This window comes from Sciurus vulgaris (genome assembly GCF_902686455.1).
Source record: "Sciurus vulgaris genome assembly, chromosome: 2".
NCBI classification, from domain to species: Eukaryota; Metazoa; Chordata; class Mammalia; order Rodentia; family Sciuridae; genus Sciurus; species Sciurus vulgaris.
The window spans coordinates 64,984,587-65,009,174 of NC_136462.1; the positions used below are offsets into that span (position 1 = coordinate 64,984,587).

The following is a 24,588-nucleotide window of genomic DNA, read 5'->3' on the forward strand; positions in this document are numbered from 1 at the left end:
TTTTTGATGGTGTCTTCTATTTCATTACTTGAAATTGATCTGTTTAAATTGTGTTTGTCCTCCTGATTCAGTTTGTGTGGTTTATATGTCTCTAGAAATTTGTTGATGTTTTCAAGATTTTCTATTTTGTTATAGATTTTCAAAATAGCTTCTTATTATATTTTGTATTTCAATAGTGTCCATTTTGATATTTCCTTTTTCATCATGAATTTTAGTAATTTGAGTTTTCTCTCTCCTCTTCATTAGTGTGGCTAAGGTTTTATGAATTTTATTTTTTCAATGAACCAACATTTTGTTTTGCCAATTTTTTGTATTGTTTCTTTTGTTTCAATTTCATTGATTTCAGCTTTGATTTTAATTATTTTCTGTTTTCTACTACTTTTGGTGTTGATCTCTTCTTCTTTTTCTAGGGCTTTGAGATGTACTTTAAGGCATTTATTCATTGACTGTTTATTCTTTTATTGAATGCTCTCCATGCAATGAATTTGCCTCTTAGTACTGCTTTCATAATATCCCAGAGATTTTGATATGTTGTATTGGTATTCCTGTTTACCTCTAAGATTTTTTTATCTCCTCCCTGATGTCTTCTGCTATCCATGCATCATTCAATAGCATATTATTTAGTCTGCAGGTGTTTGAGTAGTTTCTGTTTTTTATTTTAACATTTATTTCTAATTTCATTTCATTATGATCTGATAGAATACAAGGTAGTATATCCTGCTGGAGACTAGAAGCTCATTATCAGTACCTACAGGTTAGCCTCTTCTGCTGCATCAACTTGGGACATGTCCACTTACATCCAGGGAAAATAGCTAGGACCTGAAAGATCATCATCAAGGGCCCTGTAGGCTCAGTTGCATCTGAGGTATTCTGCTAGGTGTGCTAATAGCCACTATCTTGCTGCAGAGGCAGGAGAGAGCCTTGCAAGGGGTCGGTAGGTGGGAAAAGTATGTGAGGGCATCTTGATCCTGGCTTATCCAGTCAACCAGGTGGTACCCACAGGATCCCCCAGACAACTTGAGATCACTTGTTGGGACCCGACTTCAGCCTGGTCCATGACTCCACCCAGCACCTGGTCCTGATGGTTTGGCAATCAACAGGGCCCTTCAGCCCCTCAATCCCCAGTCTCCCAACCATCTCCTAGCCACCAACTAGCCCAGTGCCTGCAGATATGCAGCTGACCCACAGCTTTCAATGCCTGGTCCTGATTTGCCCAATACAGAACAGTTTCCTGAGATAGGCACACAGGTCCTGACTCTCAGTCCTCAGGACCTCTGGGGAGAGAAGTTCCTGATTGGGAAATCAAAAAGCAGGGGCAGGACAGATATAATTTAGAGACTAAATTATAGACCAGGAATTGTGGGGTTCAAAAGTGAGGGAAGAGGCTAAGACCAGGCTCCTGTGTCACACGAGTGGACCCCAAAGGAGACTCCTGGGGTACAGTCTTTCAGAGGGACTAGCAATTGCTAGACCCTGTCTCCAGGAGTCCCACCTCCATGTCTAATCCTCCTACTTTAGTAACTGTCATCATCCTAAGGGAGGAGTTACCAGCAAACTCCAGACAACCCCACCTATCAGAAGAGAAGGGAGGCAGACAAGATATTGACCTCCAACATAAATTGTTCAATTTTCCTTCAATACTCTTTTTTTTTTTCCTTTTTCTTTTCTCCATTTTTGTTTCTTTTTTCTTTTTTCATTTCCTGCTTTCACATCTCCATCACCTTTAAAATCAAGTACCTTTCATGCCTCAGGCTACTAAAGACTGGGAAGTTTGAATAGTACATTATAGAGAATCTTCTGTGGAAATTAAAAATAAATAAATAAAGATTACCTTAACCCTAACTCTGAAGTCCTGATTTAAAATGATTTGGTTGAGAGAGGCAGCAGTTGATCCAGCAGATATATTTAAAAACAAAAATAAAAACAATCTTCCTATAAGTGAGTCAATAACTAGTTTAACTCTATTTGAAGATAAATCTACCTTGGTAAAAATGCTCTAGTTATGTTCTGAGAGGCTAAATCCAAATCTCCCACCACCATGCACATGTGTGAAATTTTGAGTGTTCACATATATTAGTTACCTTGAGTATCTAAGAGCTAAGATAGACATGCTCACCCATGTGTCACAGATGAGGCAGCCAAGACTAAAGAGAGTTTAGGCAAAGTGCTTTTCCTCTAAGTAACACCAGAAGAAAGTTTTGGATCTGTCTGCAAAGACTTATAACGTAGGTGCCTCCCAGATGTTGGATGTCATAGGCCTGTGACACCTCTCCATGGTTATAGGAAAGCTGTGCTTTTTAGTTGGGTGAGTAGTTTAGATCTGTTTCAGTGGTACAGAGGTACACTTTTTATTACAAAATCAGTAGGGTGTAAGAATTTCTTATTGCTGCTTTCCTTCTTCTAATCCCAAAGCTTTCTTTAGGTGGTGGTTGATTGAGATGCATGAACCAATTTATGATGACAGTAGTTTCCTACCTATATGTCATTGGAGAGTGGTGGGTAGCATATGAAAAATGACACAACCACTGGGATTCTCAGGAGACAGCTTTTTTCCTCAAGGTTTTCCTTGGCTTTCTTTCACATATTATTTTGAGGGAGGAATAGAAGTAGTGGTCATTTTTCAAAAGAGCCTAAATAGGTATGCAAACATTATAAACAATGAAAGAACTTTGTGAATGGATCTGGAAAGAGTTTTTAAAGAACAATTTTCTGCCTAAAATATAAAAAGTCTTCATTCTTTAGATAATTGTGGTAAGTTCCACATCAATTTAAATATTTCCCCCCAAATATGATATGATCAAACTAAAAAATATATATATCTGAACTCCCTTAAGGAATGGTATGAATTCATGGTATGAATTTAACACCTATATTTCTGTGTTCCTAATGTATTCTTACTGTTTTTCTTGGTAAGCCAGATAAACATCATGTGGAGTCTGGCATGGAGTGGACAGTACATTGAAAACCCCATCTACTTAGTGTGAAATTCAAGAAAGTTTTGCTTTCTGTCACCACATATGGATATTGAGAACTAATTTTTGTTTTGCAAAGCAAATCAAAGGCACCAAGATTGCATTTTAGTTTTTAATCAATGCGAACTTCTAACTGCCTCACTTCAAAACAAGGTTAGGGTTATTTGAATAGCTCTTGTTATGTTGCATATTTTCTGAATTTCTGGAATGATCATGCTGCTTGATAAATACTCAGCACTTACTCATTTATTTTGCATACCATCTGGGTTTGGTGAGACCCACAGCCTCCTGCATTTGCCCCATAGCAAAGTTCCAGCAATGGACCATGGGCTGCCTTTTGCTACTCTGCCCCTTTGGGTTGTATTTTTCTTATTGTTCCCATATTTTCAACTTTGTTCTGATTTCACAGCACTTGATTTGTATCAGGGCACAAACTGTACACTTTAACACATGTCTACATTGTCCTGGACAAAGTGATTTATTTGCATTTTCCAAGGGTTTGGATTTAACACCCAGGCTGAATTTCCTCTAGCCTGCAGTGTGCTTTTCTAAATCTTGTGTGAATTGAGCTCCATATTGATTTTGGGTAAATACAACCCCAACAGTGTGTTTTTCCTTAATCTCAGCATCTCCTCAAACCCTTTGACTCATTGTGACTTTTAAAAGTTTTTGAAATCTTGAAAGAAAGACACTAGTTAAATCATTTCATAGTTACTGTGTGAGAGATTTCTTTGTGTTTAGTGCAGCTCAGTAGTTGCTTGGAGGTTTTTGAACTGTAGTGTCTTAAAACAAACTATAGTAAGGTCAAATGTTCTGAATACCATTGTCCTGTTTGGCTTCTATTTAAGACAGACCCAGAGGAACATAGGGGAGTAGGAATGGGGTTGTGGCGGGGTTACATTAGGCAGAAACTGTTCAACATTTGCAGCTGCAGTTAGCAACCTACTACACTTTTAATTATTTTCTTGTTTCCACTGGGACCTAAAAATCCCCTATCCTGTACATTTTACTGATAGAACTCCTAATTAGAGGGGGAGAAAAAAATCAGTTATGACAGAGCACAATCACAAACATATAGACATTCAGCAATCAGCTGAACATCTACATTGTGGAAACTTGATCAGAGAATACTTTGCAACAGGTTTTACTTTATAAGCTGTTATCTTGTTGGCACTTTGATATCCACTGCCAAGTGTCAGTAATAGAAAGTCTGGGTTTTGAACAGTTGTATTATTAAAATGACTGTAGGGAGTAATATTTACAAAATTTCTATTTCTTTTTAATTTTAAATACATATGTATGGAGAGGTAGTCCAATTCAGTTAAAAATGTCATTTTGAAACTACTTAACTCTTCCCCTACTCAACTACCCAACTGTCTGTATCTCACAGAGCAATCACATCCTCCTTTAAGAATGGGGAAATGTAAGGCCAATATATGTCATAGTCCGTGATTGTGTGAGAGTAAACAGTTAATCTGATGAGATAGGCAGTTAAGAGATGGTATATACTCTGGCCTTCCTGTTCCTTTCCCTCACAGCATTAAATATCAGAGGGAACATCAGAGAGCACCTATGAAGAGGTAGGTAGCATTGCAAGGTGCTCAAGAACAAAAACTTTGGAACCAGAATGCTTGCATTGGAGTTCTGGCTTTGCTGCTTACTAGCTGTGTGACTTGGGCAAATTCTTTGTGATTTCACTGCCTTCTTTGAAAAACGAATATGATAATTTACCTTACTAATAAGGTCTTAGTGTGAATTAAGCATGTTAATTTACATAAAACATTTAGAACAGATCCTGGCAGAGAATAATTTCTTAAAGGTGATAACAATTGTTCCTAAGAATTAAAACAATATAAAAATGAGAATAAAGTATCAGAACCATTTTTAGCTTGATTCCAAGTACTAAGAGACAACATAATCCCCTTAATTGTTCAATCATCAGAGGGGGAAAGATCATTTCTCAGATAGTCTGGAGTGAAGAAATCACGATTCTTCAAAAAAACCCCAGGTGAATTGATTGCAGAATCAGATAGAAGACCCAGGTTTCTTAATTCCTAGTCAGGTGCTGGACCACGATCAGGGTGAATGATGCTGAACAATGGCATGACTGTTCAGAGCCTGACCTTTCAGGCCCAAAAGGAGACTCCAAAACAAACAAACATGAGTTCTTGTTTTTGCTACCCTGGGGTGGAAACTGTTTGAGACTTTGGGGAATTTGGCTCATTGCTTTCAGTCTCTGAGTGTCTCAGGCTTTCTTTAGACTGAGTTCCTGTCATGACTTTGTGGTTCTCCATGAAATCCACTCTTTTCACTTTCCAAGTTTGGTAATATTAGTGAAGATTTTTTCCCCAGTAGTTTTTCTTCTTAGTTAACTATTTGTGCTTTAACAGATCCCCTTAAACAACAAAAAGTAATAGATTTTCAAGAAAATAATTACAGAAACATTATAGGATCCATCAATTCTATGTTAATAATGCACAGAAATCTCTCCATAACTGCAGTCATTATAAACACACCTGTATTTCAAGATTTCCTTTTCATATTCTCCAGGTAAAAAGAATAGGTGATTTAGCTTTTCTTCTGCAGGTTAACTGCATAGTCAGAAATGCTGGGAAATTTTAGAATCACATAACTTCAGATTTGAAAGGTGTCTTTGGAGATCTCACAGAAAAGTGGTTTTTAAACCCATGTGCCATGGATTTCCTGGCACATTAGAAGCAGCATGCTGTGGGGCAAAGTGTGTGTGGACAAGACTGCCTCCTTTTTCATCTCCCTACAGAAAAATTCTTTATATTCTACATATTTTGATCATCTTTATGATATTTATTTTGAAAAAAGAAAAGGCTTCCAGTTGGAATAATGTTTGGGAAACATTGATCTAGAGCAATTTTTCTCATTTCATCCAAGAGGAAATGAATAGCAATTAAATACTTCAATCTTTAAGTTTGGGGATTTTTGCCACAAATTTAAAAGCAAGAAAAAAATGGAGATCATATTTTAAAAGTCAAGATAAGTTAGAAGAACATTATTCATTGTGTAGTTTCAAAATTTGCTTTTTCTTTTTTCACAAGCCTAAAGTCTCGGTTTTGAGTGCCTGGTGATGGTTCTCTACTTTAGAAGAGCCTAATACTTCACATCAAAATTCAAATTTATATTTCTCTAATTACTAGAGATGTTGAACACTTTTTCATGTAACCATAGAAACAAAATGATGTACCCTGTTTGTGTACAACAAATCAAAATGCAGTCTATAAAAAATAAAAAAATAATTTAAAAAATTCAAATTTATAAACTAAAAAGAATGACTCTTCACTTTACACAAAGCGAGGGTTCTATAAATAATGAGATAAAAATTCCAGTTTGATATTATTTCTAAAATCTGCTTCCAGAATTTCCTTTATGTTATTTAAGTATCTTTGCCCTGAAATTTCTATCAATAGACAAGTGTACCATTAGTTTAAAATAACAGCCCACTATTAATGTACAGGAGAATGTGCTTATCTTTGCTTTTAAAAAAAGATAAGTAAATGTATTTTTGTTTTCATTTGTATATATTGGGAAACTAAGACTATAAGGCTATAAGAAAAGGAAAGGCCAACACATTAAGAGCTAAAAGATAATATTAAGAACAAAATGGGAAAATTTGCCTTTAATACTTGGCTTATGTTTCTTTCTATACTTTTATTCATTCTTTTATTGCCTGAGTGGATCTCCTATGTTCTAGACTTTGTTTTTGGTTCTAGGGATGTAATGTAAAGCAAAGCACAGTCTCTGATCTCAGGATGTTTATAGTTTTAGAAGGGGAGGCAGTAAAGTGACCATGCAAGTACAATAAAGGATAGTAAGTGCTATGGTATGTTGAGTACAGGGAACTTCCAGAACACACAGGAAGGGTTCTGTCTTCTCTCTGCAAAGGATAGAAACAAATTCAGGGCAGCTTTGTGGAAGATGTAATATCCTGAAATGAGACTTCAAAGGCAAGTAAACAAAGGCAATTGATAAAGAGTTTAAGAGAATTGTAGATCCATATTAGGGAGAACAAATGGCACATTCAAAGGTCCACAAGTGACAGTGAGGGAGGCACACGGGGGACAACAGGTAGCTCTATTTGGTAGAAGTACATAGTGGATGTGTGGAGGTGTAGAAAGAGTCTTTTTTTTTTTTAAATTCATTTTTATTGTAAACAAATGGGATACATCTTGTTTCTCTGTACATGAAGTAGAGGCATAAGAGAGTCTTTTATATCATGTTAAGGAGTTAGGCCTTATTTTGGGGAGGTCTATAAAAATTTAAGCAGAAATGATTTGCTTAGATTTGCAGTTTTAAAATGTAACTGGTTGTGATATGAAGGATGAATTAAAGAAGGGAACAACTGTACAGTTAGCTGTGCATTTGTGTAGGAAAAGTGGAGTCCATTTGAACCAAGTGAAAAGTGGAGAGGGAGAGAAGTGCATTCATTTAAGCCTTATTAAGAAGGTAGAAACACAAGTGTGGCTAAATGTGAGAAGGAACTGGGATGACTTGAGTTACTTTAGCAGTTTTGTGAATGAATGAATTGCAAGTGGTGTGTTTGGAAGATGGAGTGATGCTGTCAGATCTAAATGCATCATATTTGGATTTCCTTGGGTTAAACAAATGGAAAATAAGAGTTAATATATTCAAGAAAGGAGGAAAAAAGTCTAACCTAATGGTATAGGGATGGTAGACTTTGGCATGTTAGGAGAAAATTATGTAGAAGAGAGGATGATTGAGCAGCATGGACCTATTCTTTTTTTTTTTTTATTCTGTTTTTTTTTTTATTGTAAACAAATGGAATACATATTGTTTCTCTGTTTGTACATGGTGTAAAGGCATACCATTTGTGTAATCATAAATTTACATAGAGTAATGTTGTTTGATTCATTCTGTTATTTTTCCCTTCCCCCCACCCCTCCCACCCCTCTTTTCCCTCTATACAGTGCTTCCTTCCTCCATACTTGCCCCCCTCCCTAACCCTAACTCTAACCCTAACACTAACCCTTCCCTCCCCCCATTATGTGTCATCATCCACTTATTAGCCTATTCTTATTTTTTAAAATCCATACATGCTTTAACTTGTATTTCTCTGATGGCTATGTGAATCAAATGTTTACAAATTGATTTTTTTAAGAGTTCACTGAAGAGATTAGTATGTTAATGAATCTTGTGAAGTGAAGAATGCTTTTCTAATATAACTAATATCCTCCAATTTATTTTCTTTAGAAAGATTTTGCATATTAAATTTTCTTAAATCAAGTGATCGCTAAACAGTAGTTCTATAAAGAGTCATAAAGTCAAAAAGAAGAGTCATAAAATGTACCTGTATTCCAAACAGCATTGTTGTTTTCAATTTTGAAAAAGAAATTTTAGAAAATGAGTGAGTCTAAGTCATTTCTTTGCAAATTGTTAGACATCTTTTAGAGATGGTAAATTGTTGTTTTATTTCATTTGTAAGATTCTCCACTTAGAAGAAATTAGAGGATATTTTGGAAACAGTATAATAATATCAAGTATAAGAATCTTCCCCCTCAACATAACTTAATGTTTTTCCTGCTTTTGGAAATCAGAGTAGACAGTTCTCTATGTTCTAAATTTGACTTCCAGCTAACCATGTGGCAGTTAAAGCAAAAAATTACACATTCTGCACTCTGTTTGCCCGCCAGCTTTGAAAACATATCAACAAGCAGAGAGTATCAAATTCACATGTCTGTTTTTCTATGGCAAGTAAAGGTTACCCCTTAATGTACTATGGGGGAGAGATCATGGAGGAAAGGAGTTAACCTGGGAAACACTTTCCCAAGCAAAATTGCTTAAATCTCAACTTCTCCACTGGATGTGGGAAAAAATGAGGATTGATTCACTGATAGTTCCCTGACTTCCTTACAATCCTTTACCTCGATAATCTAGTTTACAAATGGAATGATATTTAAAGTCCTTAGATTTAATTTGGGTTAGGAAAGCTTTCCTTGTTTTTGTGGTATGCGATTGAGAAAATTGGGGTTTTTAATCATTTAAGCAAAATTTATTCAGTTTGTCACTTGCTAAATTCTGTATGATATGCAAAATGACAAAAATGACACAGTGTTTTATGTGGCTGTTTACTTAGTTATATGTTTGAGCTATGTTGTCATTGATTCTGCCAAAGTCACATTGCTAGATTGGAAACTGGAAGAACTTTTTCCTTTTACATGTTTAATAAAATATCAGAAAATTTTTTAACTATCAATTGTTGTTCCTACTCAACAGAAATAGATCACATCTATGTGTGTTAGATAAATCCAAACTAATTATTGAAGCATTTTCATAATTCACATAAATTGATTTCACAGAGACAGCTTATTATAGACCCACCTTGACCATATACTTGATTTGCAAATATGCAAATAATAAATTTGTTCTGAGCCTCTTCTCTGTTGGAAAGTTTAAGGCACCCCTTTCCATCCTACTTCAAGAATCTGCAAACTATGGAGCAAAAATATGTACAAGTGCATAAGCTAGTTTTCCTCCCACAGAAACAGTATTTCTAATAGCTATATTTTAATCCTTTCTACTCTTTTTCATTCTTTAACTTCTTCTTCCTGCAAACCTATGAATATGAGGAAAAGGCTATCTCCCTAAACTTCTATATAGTCTAAATCTTAATTTACATTCATCTAATTTCTGAACCTCTTTTTCTGAATGCCCACAGAACCTTGAAATCAAAATGTTAGAATGAATTTATCTTTCTCAGTCCTTTCTTTTATATCTGTTTTCTATTTACATAGTTGTTCAAACCTTAAATTTAAGAACCTTCTTGAGTCTTTCCTGTATCTCACCCATACATTTAATCAATCACTGAGTACTTAGAGTTCTCAGTTTTCTCTGCTGGTAACACTTTCTTTCTGGTCTATCCATTTCCTGAGTTCTCCACTTTCACCATCTGAGCTTAATCCACTATCCTCTCTCACATGGGCTACTTTGATGGCCTCTTTGTTGGTCTATCTTTTTTCTTGTCCTCTTCATTTTCATTCTACATAGTAAAAAGCAAATTTAATAATGTCATTCCATTGCTATTTAGATGCTTCAATACATCTCAAGAGATAATTTAAGCTTTTTACCTATCATAAAGGTCCTTCTCACTGGTTTCATCTGCCCCATACCATGTCCAAAATTAAGAATTCCTTATATCTCTTTGACCTCAGCCACTACTTTCTTCTCATCCACCAAGTACCACCTCAAGCATTAGTTTCTTCAGGAGGCATTACTGAACCCCACGCCTGATTTACATAGTATTTGGTGAGTTTGCAAACCTGTGATTACTTTCCCTATGGCATAAATTAATCTTTATCATAATCAAATTATCTGTTTCACCAGATAAGATTCTTTCTAACACAGTACCTGTCACATGGTAGAGGCTCATTAAAGTCTCTCCAATGGGCACATCCATACAATAGATGAAAACTCAGTGTTTAAAGTAAATATAATAGTGGCACACTTAACATGGATGAATCTCAAAATAATTATGCTGAGAGAAGCCAAATGAAAAGGTATATATTATGTGATTATACATACAGGTGTAAAACTCAAGAAAATAAAAAACTAACTTACAGTGACAAAAAAAGCAGATGAGTAATTGCTTGGGGAGAGGGAAGGTTAACAAAGAGGGATGAGGACCCTGCTGGTGGTGATGAACATGTTCATTAGTAAGTTGAATTGTGATAATTTCACAAATACATATGAATGTCAGAAAAATTTAAATATCTGCAATCTATTGCATGTCATTTATATCTCAATTAAACATAGCACATATAAGATGGAGAGTGATTGTGTTTATGAATGTTTCTGTTGGGACATATTGTCAATGACTCAAAGAGGTAGAATCCTATCTGCTAGTAACCATATTTTTAATAATGCCACCTTACAATGTGCTTTGGCTGGTGGTGGTTCCCACCACTCACTATCTTTCTCACTTAATTCTTATTTAGCTACTATTCCCTCTCCAAAGTAATGTGATTCAATTGTTTGGGATATTGGAAGTAACTAAACTTTAGGTCATTTAATTGTGAATTATATTCTAGAAGAAGCAAAGAGAGGCCCAGGGAAGGGCATACCCTTTGTCCATGGTGAGGGTAATGTAGTCAGTGAATGACAATGATGCTAAGAGATCCAGGCTAGGGTTGGAGGCATAGGAGTCCTGTTTCTATGAATTTTGGGGTGCAGATATCTTTGAATTAAGGAAAATAGGAAGGAAGATGTTGTTAGTATGTTACTAAGATAAGTACCCCAAACAACTAAAGCAAATTCATTGTATGTTCTGAAAAATCAGAATTAAATGTTACATGATTTTAAGGCCCCCCAAAAATCTCTTTTCTCTGTCCCTTTTGCTGCTCTCAATAACATTTTTCTCACTTTCTGAATATCCCTTAAATTCCTCTCTCAGGAAATAGACTTCTATTCCATAACAGGAAATGAAGATTAAAATAGAAAACTCTCAATAGAGCAAATGTATATGAGAAAATTAATTTCACTAAATGTGTAAGTAATATCATATTTTGCTGTTTTTATGGTTGGAGCAGGGGAGTTAGAAATAATCAAGGCACAAAATACCTGAGTTAGGAAAGAAGAGAGGACTCTCACAAATGCTGAGAGAAATGCTGAAGAAAAAAGGACAAGTTTCAGATGTTATAATCTTGCCAACCCTAATATTCCTTTTCATATTGACAAATGGGAGATCAGTATAATGTATATCACCTCAGACGCTCTTAGTTCCATACTTGTGACTAAGATGCCTTGATGAAAACAAAGGACAATTAATGGTCATTTACTTAGCTGTCCAAGATCAAAAAAGCAAGATAGGCAGAAAGCAATTTCAGACTTTAGTCAGGCAGCCATATTTCTTGATGTTTCTCCATATAATATGATGCACACTGACCTGAGGATTTAGGAAACATTAGAGTATTTCAGAATAATGTCATTATATATACACAAGGAGCTTTAAGTTTAAACAATGACAAAAATATTATTCAAACAAAAGACCAAAAAACAGAAGGAGAACAGTTATTTTTTAAAAATCTGGAGAATACAGAAACATTTTCCTAAACATTTTCTCCTGGCAGTGTACAAATGGAATTGTTGAATTTTTTCAGTTGAGCAGATCCATATGGGGTTAGTTTGGGAGATGATTCCTGGCAACATTTTGGAGGAGGGACATGACTTGACATTGTTGATCTGTGAAGACTTATGGGCTGAGGGAATGTAGAGGTATGAGCCAGAGACTTTCAAATGCTCCTGAAATGTGAAATATGTCAAAAATCAGATACTGATGAAATTCAGCAAGAGATATTACATTTCAGGCAAGAAAGAGTAAGAACATAACCAAGAAAAAGGAAATTGCCAAAATCATCACTGCAGTGGTGAAAAAAATCGTTAAGCAATAGGATAGAGGGTGAAAGTAGATAGCATAAATAGCATGAAAAAAGTGAAGAGAGAGAGAGAGAGAGAGAGAGAGAGAGAGAGAGAGAGAGAGAGAGAGAGAGAGAGAGAGAGAGAGAGAGAGATATGGAACTTTAGCCTTGACTGATAAATTATCAAACCCTTGACTTCTTGCAAGTGGAAGCAACCCTGGTGAGTTTAGACTTTCCTTGTGTAGGAGATTCTAGTGAAACTCAGAATCAAGTTAACTGCTTTATTGAATGACTGATCATTAGTAGCAAACATAAGATCATGGTAATAGTTCCTGGGAATTCTGTATTACATACTTAAGGGGATCTTATGAAAATTTTGAAGTCTGCTACAATGCAAAAGTTACCAAAACTTAGAGAATGCCAAAAAACGAAGACCGGGAAGAGAATGTTTACCAAGCTAAAAAGCAAAGTGACTTGTCTCTTACTAAAAGATGTGAAATTTTAAAAATAACATTGTTTCATCAAGAACTTTGAAACAGTTCCTTACCTTCACTCCTCTCCACAACCACCATCTCTCTTTTATTTGAAATTGTCTTTGGCTTACAACCTGTCATGATGCATATACCAGGGCACACTGTAAAATAATTTGATGTTCATTGATGGAGAGAGAAAACATTTTCTAAATCTTCTTTCCAGGCCACCTGTAAAACCAGTGACAGGGCAAGCTAAATAAACAGGAAAGCCAGCATCCTCTGCTTCAGAAACCAAACACTTACACAAGGACCAATTCTCTGGGTAGGTAGGTCAGTCATGATCTAATCTGAACATCTGCTTTTCTCAACTTTTCCTCCCCCTTGCTGCACAAGTCCTTGACTTTATTCACGTAAAAAAAAGTTCCCCTTATTAATAATAGAATGGAAGAACATTTATAAATTTGGATGAATTTTGCTTCAAATTTTCGGAAAGTGTAGGTAATGGGTAGGAAAAGGAACCAATCAGATCTATTGATGAAACAGCATGTAAAACAATACCTTATAAAAGATTGGTCATTCTGGAATTTTTTTAAACTCAGAAAATGATTAATATTGTTGATAAATTTGGGTATGTATGGTAACATAGTTAAAGAGCAGGTAAGTTTTAAAACTGCCCACAGAATGCAGAAAGAAGGTGCAAATCCACCTATCATTGTAGAGGAAGAATTGGCTTTCTCCTCTGGATTTCACTTCATAGTCTTGAGGTGTAGTTAATTTTTGATTATAGCACGGCCTTGGCAGAAGAATTCAAGTTACTAAAAGTGTTCAAAAAAAAAAAAAAATCTCTGGCATTTCCTGTTGGTTGGAAGCTATTTGGTTTTCTGCATTAGTATTTAGTGTTATCATTGGCCAAGCACCTTTGCTGGGTAGAAAAATACTGGTGCAAATTTTACTGGTGAGGTGGGAGTAGAAGCCATAAAAATTCTCAGTTTCCCTTTTAAAAACTTAACTCATTTGTCCAAGAGGAATGAATACAGAAGGACAAGAGATTTTAAACTTCCCGTACATCTGGGTATGGCAATGTATTTTGACTCCAAGCACAATAAAACAACCTTACTTGCTGGTGGTATATGACATAATGACCCAAATATGTTTTTAAAAAATCATTTATTGCTGTACATAAACAGCAAAGTTAGCGCAAGGGATGATAAAATAACATGGGTAATTCTTCCTTTAGCTGGGAACCATTGGCGGCCCATTAGGATTCCAGATGTAACTGTGTGTGCTTTTCCATTTGTTTTCCAATGTCTAGTACTTATGCCCTTGGTACCTTGACGGTGGTTGTCAGGCATGTTGGCTTTTCAGCTTGAGGTCTTCCTTGGAGAAACACACTGATCAGGTTCTGGGCTATAAAGCACATTATTGTCTTGGGCCCCATTTGTTGAGAATATGAGACCCAGGGCAGCCTCCTGCCAAAGGTCAAATACCAGCTTGACCTAAGTTCCTCAAATCAACACTCAATCTCCCCAGACAAGAGACACTTCAACTCTTCCTGCAGAAAAAGTGGTTTTATATTTTTATCACTCTGTAATAACAGGGATTGTTAGAGCACAAATAAGCTCAAATACATTTCAATAAACTACTATGAACACCCAAGAAAAAGTTTTCAGAGCCAGAGCCTCCTTATTATAGATTAAAAAATAAAAATAAAAATGAAATTTATTCCAATGTTTTGGGTATCAGCAAAAGAAGCACACTGCAATGACCTCCAGTCCAAAAGACAGTCGAGGAATTAGTAGTTGAGGACGTACATAATTGTAAAACTGTGTTTTACAGATAGAATCATTGTATTTTAGGCAGAGAAAGAAAGCAGCTAAAAATAGAACCATAGCTAATTTAGCTAGTGCCTGACTGCCAAAAATGCATGTCTGAAATCAGGTGGGTGTTTCTTTATGAGTCACTTAGCCAAATGTAAAATTTATAGCCCAGTCTTGTGCAGACTCTAGCAAAGATTCAGAGCATCAGTTTATTACAGGGCTACTATTAAGGATGCTTAAATTCCCCAGCTTTACACTCCTCACCCCAGGGGTCTAGCCTTAGCTAGTTATGATTGGGCCTGGCCCAAATGCTCCTATTAGGCAGGGATTTAAGTATTCAACAATACAGTTAGGCCCTTTCTGTGGCGCTGAATGCTCTTCCTCATGGGGAACTCAACTCACCCCTCCTGTGTCCAACAACAGCAACTTCCCTTTGCTTCTTACCACTTTTCACCTGTGCCCTGGCTTAGCAAAATGAGGGAAATAATGTTTAAAGAAAACAAAATAAATAGCAGATGGTTGAGTGTACTCTGGGATGAATAAATTATGACTCTGGAGGATGAAAGTGAGCCAGGGGATGCACACGGGTGTATTTGTTGATGACATACAGGATGCTCAGCACACTGACCTCAACATGTACCAGGCCCACCACCATTAATCATTCCACATAATTTAGACCAGAAATTTAATGAGCCCAAGGGATCAGTGGTCCCTTGTAGTGGGAGTAGGAACTGAGAAGGTGAACAAGAAGCAAAATATGAAATGTAGAAGTGACTCCAGATAAGAGGGAGTTGGCTTCTCAGTACCCTAGAAATGCAAGTGATTTTGGGTGGACTTTATCCCTGTTGGATCAGACAGATGGACTACAATCATCTGAAGAGTTTCATCTTCTGGAGTAGGTTCATTATCTTAAACAGTAAAATAATTATTACCCACCACCTCAGGGTATTATAGTGCAATTCAGAGATATTTTCAAGGTTGCTAAATGGAACACAAGCACCCAGTTTCTTAGAAATCAAATAATTTACCAAATCTGTCACCAAGATAAATCATAAAATATCTGTAGCACTAGTTCCTTTTACACATTTGATATTTAAGTGCAATTTTTATTAGTGTGTGTGTGTGTATGTGGTTTTTTGTGTTTCTTTTTTTTTTTTTTTTTTTTTTTGGTACTGGGGTTTGAACTCAGGGATACTCAACCACTGAGCCACATCCCTAGACTATGTTATATTTTATTTAGAGACAAGTTCTCCCTGATTTTCTTAGTGTCTCACTTTTGGTGAGGCTGGCTTTGAACTTGTGATCCTCCTGCCTCAGCCTCCTGAGCTGCTGGGATTATAGGCATGTGCAACCATGCCCTGCAAAATATTTTTTATCATTTGAAAAATTTGGCAATCCTCACCCATTCAAAGTACCTTCTCAGATCACTTTTTTTTTTATAGCATATCTCTAGACTAAGGAATTAAAATACACTTATTTTCATCAGTATCTCTGAATATTTCCATCAAAAAAGTACCAAAGTGGGGGAGGTGGAAAACAAAAATAGATAAATGATAAATTTAATTTCATATGAACCCACTGTCCAATTTCATTGGGTGTGCACAATTTGTTGTAGACCCTGGAGTGTTAGATATCACATTGAGAAGAACTGGTGGATAGACTTTGTTCCAGTTATTATACATCCATTCTTTCTCCTTGCTAATTAATTGAATTTTTCTTTCTTTCTTTTTTAAATTTGATTTAATTTTTTTTGGTATTGGGGATTGAATCTATTACCACAGAGCTATATTTGCAGCCCTTTTTTTTTTTTTTTTTTTTTTTTTTTAAACATGGCCTGGCTAAGTTGTGTAGGGTCTCAGTAAGTTGCTAAGGCTGGCCTTGAGCTTGCAATCCTCTTGTCTCACCTTCCTGAGTCACTGAAATTATAGGTGTGTGCCACTGTACCTGACTACTTAGTTGAATTTTTCTCTGAGAATCTTATAGTTCATTTTCCTTTGAAAATATTATATTAGATGAAGACTTTGAGATGGAAATAACTCAAATGTCCATCAGCAGATAAATGGATTTTTCAAAATGTGGTATATGCATGACAGGGTAACTCCACATCATGTAGGACCACAATAGTGGGAACCTAATATAATAAGTTATACTTTATATATGTATATTCTGCCACAATACATTCTTCTGTCACGTATAACTAAAATAGTTTTTAAATTTGGTGCATGCATACAATGGAATGCTAGTCAACCTGAAAAAGGAAGAAAATCCCATTGTATATTACAATATGGTTAAAGCTTGAGGACATACTAAGTGAATTAAGCCTGTCACAAAAAGACAAACACTGTATGATTCCACTTATATGAGGTACCTAAGTAGTAAAATTCATAGAAACAAAGTAGAAAGGTGATTGCCAAAGGCTCAGCATGGGGAAAATGGAGAATTGTCATTTAATGGGTATAGAGTTTCAATTAAGGAAGATAAAAGAGTTCTGTAGATCCATTTATTGCACAACAATGTGAATATACTCAACACTGCTTAGCAGTATACTTAAAAATGGTTGAGTTGGTAAACTTCATGTGATTTCTTTTTTAATAATTTTTTAAAAAGTCAGAAGACTTTGCTTTCTTCTTTACCTGTTTAGTATTGATTAGAATGACCCACTGCTAAATAGTATAATAACCCACATGTATCCTTTGCCAGTTATAATTTTGTAATAATCATAACCAAATTATAATTACTGGAAGAGTTTTGCCAATCTATTCCCCCATTTCTTTTTTTTTTCTTTTTTTTTGTTTCTTATTTTAAAATAATGAATAGATTTATTTTAAATTATGGTCTAACCACTTATCTAGAAACTTACAATGTTTTAAGTATCTTGTCACATTAAAATAGTATTTGTGATTTAGACATATTTTCTTTTTTAATTTATTTTTTTATTGTAAACAAATAGGGTACAACTTGTTTCTCTGTTTGTACATGAAGTAGAGGCATACCATTTGTGTAATCATACATTTACATAGGGTAATGGTGTTTGATTCATTCTGTTATTTTTTTCCTTCCCCCCCCATCCCTCTCACCTCTTTTTTCCCTCTATACAGTCCTTCCTTCCTCCATTCTTGCCTCCCTCCCACCCTAGACATATTTTCTGTAGTACTTTAATTTCTTCAAATACAAAATGCAGATAACTGTATGGTAAAAACAATGGGAAGCAACTCAAATTTCCATCAATAGGTGAATGGATTTTTTTTATAAAGGTAGTATGTACATACATACACCACCTTAAAGAGGAAGAAAGTCCTCTAATGTGCTATAAACATAGATTAATCTTGAGGGTACTATGCTAAGTGAAACAACCCAGTCACAAAAAGGCAAATACTTTATGAGTCTACTTATATGAGATATCTAAATTAGTAGAATTCACAGAAACAGAAAGTTGAATAGTGATTTCCAAAGGCTGAAGGCAGGGGAAATGGAGAGTTGTTTAATGACCTGCACTAATAGTAACAGCAATGTTGAATGGGAATGAGCAAACCCTTATGACTGAACTTGGCACAGCTGAGGAAGTGCTTAATAGAAGAGGACTGAAATATTTCATTTTAGGAATTGGGAATTCTTTAAGGAGCACATCTTTGTTTCTGGATATTATGTGAGGTAAAATCTCTTTTAAAATGTGATTGTTTTACCACTATTGTCTGGAGAGCCAGTCTGGACTTACCTCCTGATCAATTGTATGACCCTGGGTGAATTCCTGTATCTTTTAGGGCCTTAATATTCTCATATAGTGAATAAAATGGGTTTGGAAAAGAATCCTAATTCAAGGATCATATGATTTGAGAGTAGTAGTGAACACTTTACTACAAAAGATTCAGTAGATTAAATTTATAACTGAATTTACTTTAGTAAAGTTTTGATATAGCTACCACTATTTACAGGATATGAAAGATGAAACACTTTCACATTCCTTCCACTATCAAGTTAAAAATATCTATGTTAGGTTTCTGTTACTGTGACAAAATACCAAGAAAATGAACTTATAAGGAGGCGAGGTTTGTTTTGGCTCGGGGTTTCAGAGGTTTCAGTCTATGGTCAATTGGCAGTGGTGCTTTGGGCCTGTGGTGGACTATACATTATGGCAGGGAGTATATAATGGAGCAAAGCTACTCACTGCATGGGGAGCTATAAACAAAAAAAGAAAGAGGCTAGGGTTCCAATCCCCCCCTTAAATGGGGATTGAACTTGTCCCCCAAAACTTTTTTCTACTAGGTCCCACCTTCTAAAGGTTTCATCACCTTCCAATGCCACTGGCTGGGGACCAAGCATTTAACACATGAGCATTTGGAGGACATTCCAGATCCAAAAACTATACCAGTACATGTGATATAAGATAATCTACAAATTAATGCAGAATAGATGCCTACAGAGCTTTGTCAAATCTTCTATTGAAGTTTGATAGAAGTTGGTATGACAATGTTATTTTATATTCTGAATTTTAAAAACCTAACATTAAAATAGATTTAACAAAAAAATTTGAACTAAGGAGTTACTTGGTTACTTGGAGCCAAGAAAGAATTTTTTAAACAGAGGAATAAAAGAAAAATGTTTGGAAAATATGCTTTTAAATGGTTGACTGCATGGTGTAAACTACGTGATTATAATAAACACTGTTCAGCTTTCACGTACACATATTCTTCAGGATAGTCTGTGTATTCCATCTATCTGATCTCATCTTGTCTTCTTGTCTCTATATAAAGTGTCATGCCATTCCTTAATAAGTGTGTACAGAAAGGTTTGCTGCCTTGAAAGCTGTGGGTTGTTGGAAAGTGGCTCTTATTTGGGTTTTAAGAAAAATGGGCAAGAAGGCAATGGAGAGGCTTAAAGAAAGCCAATCTTTGGAAGTTTCCATTTCCTGCTCATTTTTAGAACTAAGGTAAATCATTGAGGAAACCAAGGAGTAGAAATATGCCCTTTGGGGTGGATTGTGCTCCTTTGTTGAATAAATTCTTCAAAACCAAGTTGGAAGAGATTCCCAATCTCTAGGTATCCATGTTAAACTGAGGGTCAGTTTTTACCTAATGCCAATTAAATTGCTACAGTTTAGAGAACCTTGACCAATGTCAGAAAATCTGTGATCTCAACCTATGTTCAACCTGATCAACTTATGGTTTCATTGGTTACAGGACTTACCAATGAGTGTACCAACGAGTGACTGAGGAGACCCTCAGTCATAGCAGTCACAAGGATATCTGTTTTGTCCTTCTCCAAGTATGCCCTTTCTGAAGCTGAGCACAAGGTCAGAAACAATCCGCTGAACCAAAAAAGAAAAAAAAATGATTGATTCTTAGATTCTACTAGTTCAATTTTATTTTTTTAATCCCTGGAATTCTGTCAAGAAGAGGGAAGGAAAATAGTTGGGTACATAATATTTTAGGAGAATAAATTCAGAAAAAATAGAAAGTTCACATATATGGGACAAGACATTTTCGTTGTAGATTCAGAAAACTTTGTTCCCAAGATGGAATTCATGAAGATATGGCAACTAAGATTATTCAAAGGGTGAATACTCAGAAGGAGGAATTATCAGGAGTAACGGAGAGCTAGAGAGAAATCAGGGACTCAAAAGAAGCATTGCAGTAAGGTAAACTGTTTTCAGAGAGGCAAATTTTGCTTTCAGTATAAGGAATCTATCTATAATTACTGCTCTGACAATACTGGTGGAAACATTACTACAGAGAACATAGTAGAGTTTGGCTTTGCAATTAAAGAGGCACTGTTTAAGTGTCTTCAACGATGCCCAGCCTTCTTTATATGTGTGAGTTAATGACATTTGCCTATTTACAAAGAACTTAAGCAGTAACAACTGTGGGCTTTGTGTTTCTTGAAAGGAAAACACTCACTCTGCTAAGTGGTAGAACCATTCTTCTATTGCCCACATTGAATTAGAGACATCTCAGAATATAGACTGGCTTCAAATACCCTATCATTTTTGAAGATCTTACTTATTAGATTTTATGTTAGCTCTTTGAAAGTAAAAACTAAATGTTCCAGTATGTATTGCTTTTTACTGAGTTCCTCTCTAATCCTTAAGTAAACTGTACACTGTTGATCTAGTTCTGCAGGACAATTTCTGAATGGAAAGCCCAAATATGACATATTCTCTTATTTAAAAAATATTGACTCCAAAGAAAGATCATAATGCATCAACAGTTTGGAGAAATAACACATATAACTCTATTGTTTCTGTTATTCTGATGTGCTGGCAAGCACTACTCAGAATAATTGGCAAGGACTAGTGAGAAACACTATTTAAACTTAGAAAAGCTGCAAAACTGTATCCCACTGGAAAGGTAAATGTCATGTTTTGTGTCCAGCAATAATAATTATAAGAAGAGCATCTAAGACTGTTCCCTGTGCTTTAAACCACCCAAGTAATTTTCTTCAAAATGTTAATTTTCTGATGTAATATCTCTTTCTCCCCCTCCCTCTTCCTTTCCCTCTCATTACAAACTAAGCTGAATGTAACCAAGTGAGGTAAAATAGTCTACAGATGTTACCATTGAAGAAATAGTCCTATAATTAAAATTTGTATTAGTGTTAGAACATCTTTTACTGTTGTTATTATCGATACATTTAAGCATCCATTCAGTAATGGAATGGAGGTTGACTTAAAAATTAATAACCAGAAAAACTGACCAAGACTTCCATTAAATTCCTTAGGAATTTAATGTCTTCAATCAGATAACATTTTAGATTTTTTTATAATTTAAAAATAATTACCAGGGTATAATTTTTTCAAAAACCTATCACCAACCCATTGTTGATTTTATCTTTTTTTTTTTTTAATTACAGACAAGCTAAAGCAGAAATATAGTGCTTCAGTAAGGGAGAAATGGCACAAATGATGGTGACAGAGGAATGGAAAGCAAGCATTCACAAATAAAAAAAGGAATTTGAAGTAACTTAGTCATTTACTCTAAATAGTATTAAACACAGAAATCTCTTTCTCAAGAATATTCTTTTGCTTTGTTTCTATCATTGTAATTGTTTTCCTTCTTAATCATTACTGGTACACCAAGGTTTAGTTAAAAAATAATTTGCACTACAAAAATAGGTTTCTTTAGGGGCTCAAGAAGTAATACTTGTTGGTTGCCCTTCATAAAAGTGTCTCCACACAAAAAAGTCTTAAGAGTTATTTGAATTGGGATATATCACTTCAGTAAAATTTGAAAAACTTTGTGTTTTAAAGTTAAAATAGTTTCTTAGAATAGATACTAAGGGTTATTACCGTAATGAAATTAGGTATTGTGTAATTATGTCTTGGAACATTTAATCAATTGGTATTTGTAAAGGTTTATAGGTAAAGTTTTTAGAAGATTACGTTTCTGGAATTTTTTATACAGTGGAATTTCTGATGCTACAGTAAATTAAAATGTTGGATGATTTTCATGTGATATCTTATTTCACTAATATAGAACAACCTTGAACCACACTAGAGCAATAATTACTTAACCTAAATCAGAGACCAAGCCAGGCCAAACAGCTGTTTTCATTTTGTTAGGAGATCCATTTGATTTACTCTTTTAGTCAGCTTTCATTACTGTAGAAGACAAAACTTCACTTGAGTTTTTAACCCTGAATTCTCTGCCTTGTTTGCTGCCTGCTATAAAATTGCATGGTTGAGCTGCCACAGCCGCTGAGCACGCTCTGTAGCTACCGTAGTATTGTGGGAGGCTCTATTTTGGCTCAGAAAAGAGGAGCTTCCCACTAAGAGATAACATGTGCATCCTTCCCACTGCCTTAATAAAAAGAAAAGAAAAAAAATGTTAAAAAGAAAAACAGCAAAATTCACCATTAGTATTCTGATTAGAATAACATTTTTATGTTGATATATGATTTGAGTTCCTATAGAAACAGAAATAATCATCTAACTGTTGTCATGAGCTATATCATTTCTCAGCCATCTTGGAAACTGGGGAAATAAATGTCAGAGACAGAAAGATAGAAAACAGAGTTTAAATATGAGTTGCTAGAAGCTAGATACAGATGTATTAGATATGAAGACATTACTTTTAAAATGTATCTTACATGCTACGGTGTGTCCCTCATTTAAATTGTGAATCCAGTCACCCTAGAACAGATAGAAATGATGGTGCATCAATATTTTGTGTTTCATTACATGGCCTTGTAATTCCATAATTGTTCCTGTTACCCTTGATGAAAATAAGGTGAATATAATGTGACTTTGTGGGAAAGGCAGCTGAAACCATTTCCTAAGTTTGCTGTCACTTGGGGAAAAAATCTTTGGAATCATTGGCAGTGATTAAATTTGTTTTTCTCTTTCCTCAAAGCAATCTTTAAGTACTCCTAAATAAAATCTGGCAAGGCAATAGGTTTTCTGTGGCCACATAGATTAGCATAAGTGGAATAAACCACACAAGGACAACTATAGTCACAAGCTGCATAGAACTGCATCTCTAATAGTGGTTCATAAGATTACATGGCCTAGTGATGTACCTGTGTTTGTTTCTGCAAGTAAATTCCATGAAGTTCAAACAATAATGAAATCATATAATAATGCATTTCTCAGAATTTATACTAGTCATTAAACAATGCACAACTGTGTTAGAAGGTCATAACAAATCTGACATATTTTTGCCATATTGTTGACCAGCATTTTTTTACTGCATCTCTTCCAGATTTTTACTAGAAGAGTTTCACGGTTGTATAAATTTTGTAAACAATTTCTGAGTGTCATATACATGATATCATAATGTAACTCTGAAAAAATTCAGGAGAAGTATGTTTAACCTAGTTTAATTCAGTGTTTCCCAAACTTATTTGAGTCTGAAACACTTTTTATCCCTATACATGACCCCACAACCTCTCACAAAGGAGTTTTACTTTGGACACTAGTTTGGGTTGGGGCGTATACTGTATGGATAATCTAATCTCATTATTTCTTCAAATGCAAAAATAGATGGAATTTAAAATTGATGGGAATGAAGAGCTCCTTTTGGCACCTATTTTTAAAGAACAAAGTAATTTGGAGGTCTTGCTCTTGCTCAATAATAGGAACATTTGGGAGGTTTCCAGCTTAGCTAATGCTCTTCATAAATGCCTTTATTGAAGAATTATAATTTTACAAAACCCAGGAAACTACAGTGATGCCTCTACCTTTTTCTAGCCAACTCATAATATTGTTGGAGAAAGTCTTATAGAAAACAATTAACTAATGATATGTAGAAAAGTAAAATTATCTCCTGTGGTACAACAGAATCTGCACTAAGGGATATGGCTTGAAGCTAAAGCTGCATCTTATATGTAGCACTTCTGAAAAGGAAAAGTTAGCTTCTTTATTTAGGAAGTCTGGTCTTTAGGAAGAATTCTAGTATTCTCTAGGTGCTTTCCCATTTCCTAAAACATAGTGGATTTAGTGCATTATGTCTAGGTTACTCCCTGACCAAAGTATCAATAGCTACATGCTTAATGCAGGTTTTATGTTTTTTCCTTTTCCCCTTTGCTAGATGTTCTGGTATTTACATTTTATCCACATTTCATTGAGATTGTGTACTACTCTCTTTATTTTGCCCTATTTTCCCACTCTCTTTCTTATTTTTAAAAAGAAGTATGAACAGGAGATGCTAAACTTGCATCTGTAGCGAACAGATCCATGGAGCCTATGGCTGAAAAATCTGTCTGGTTCACCCTTTTCACAATCAACTTAATAAAATATGATTGATGTTTGATAGCAAGTTTGTCCAACAAGAGTGAGGAGGAAGTCTGAAGAGAGGGACTCTTTAATTTTAAGGAATGTGAACCGTAGTCTTTCCTGGAACAGCTGTGTAGTTTATGTGTTTCTTCATATATTTATTTTGAACTAATGTTATCATAATGAACATTGCAGCCTTGCATGTGGCTAAATCTGAAT

General features: G+C 35.2%; 1 protein-coding gene across 7 annotated transcripts in view; it reads left to right on the plus strand.

Moving 5' to 3' along the window:
• Positions 1-24,588, plus strand: part of SLC25A21 (solute carrier family 25 member 21) — a 481,388-nt gene that overhangs the window by 95,217 nt on the left and 361,583 nt on the right. The window lies entirely within an intron of this gene.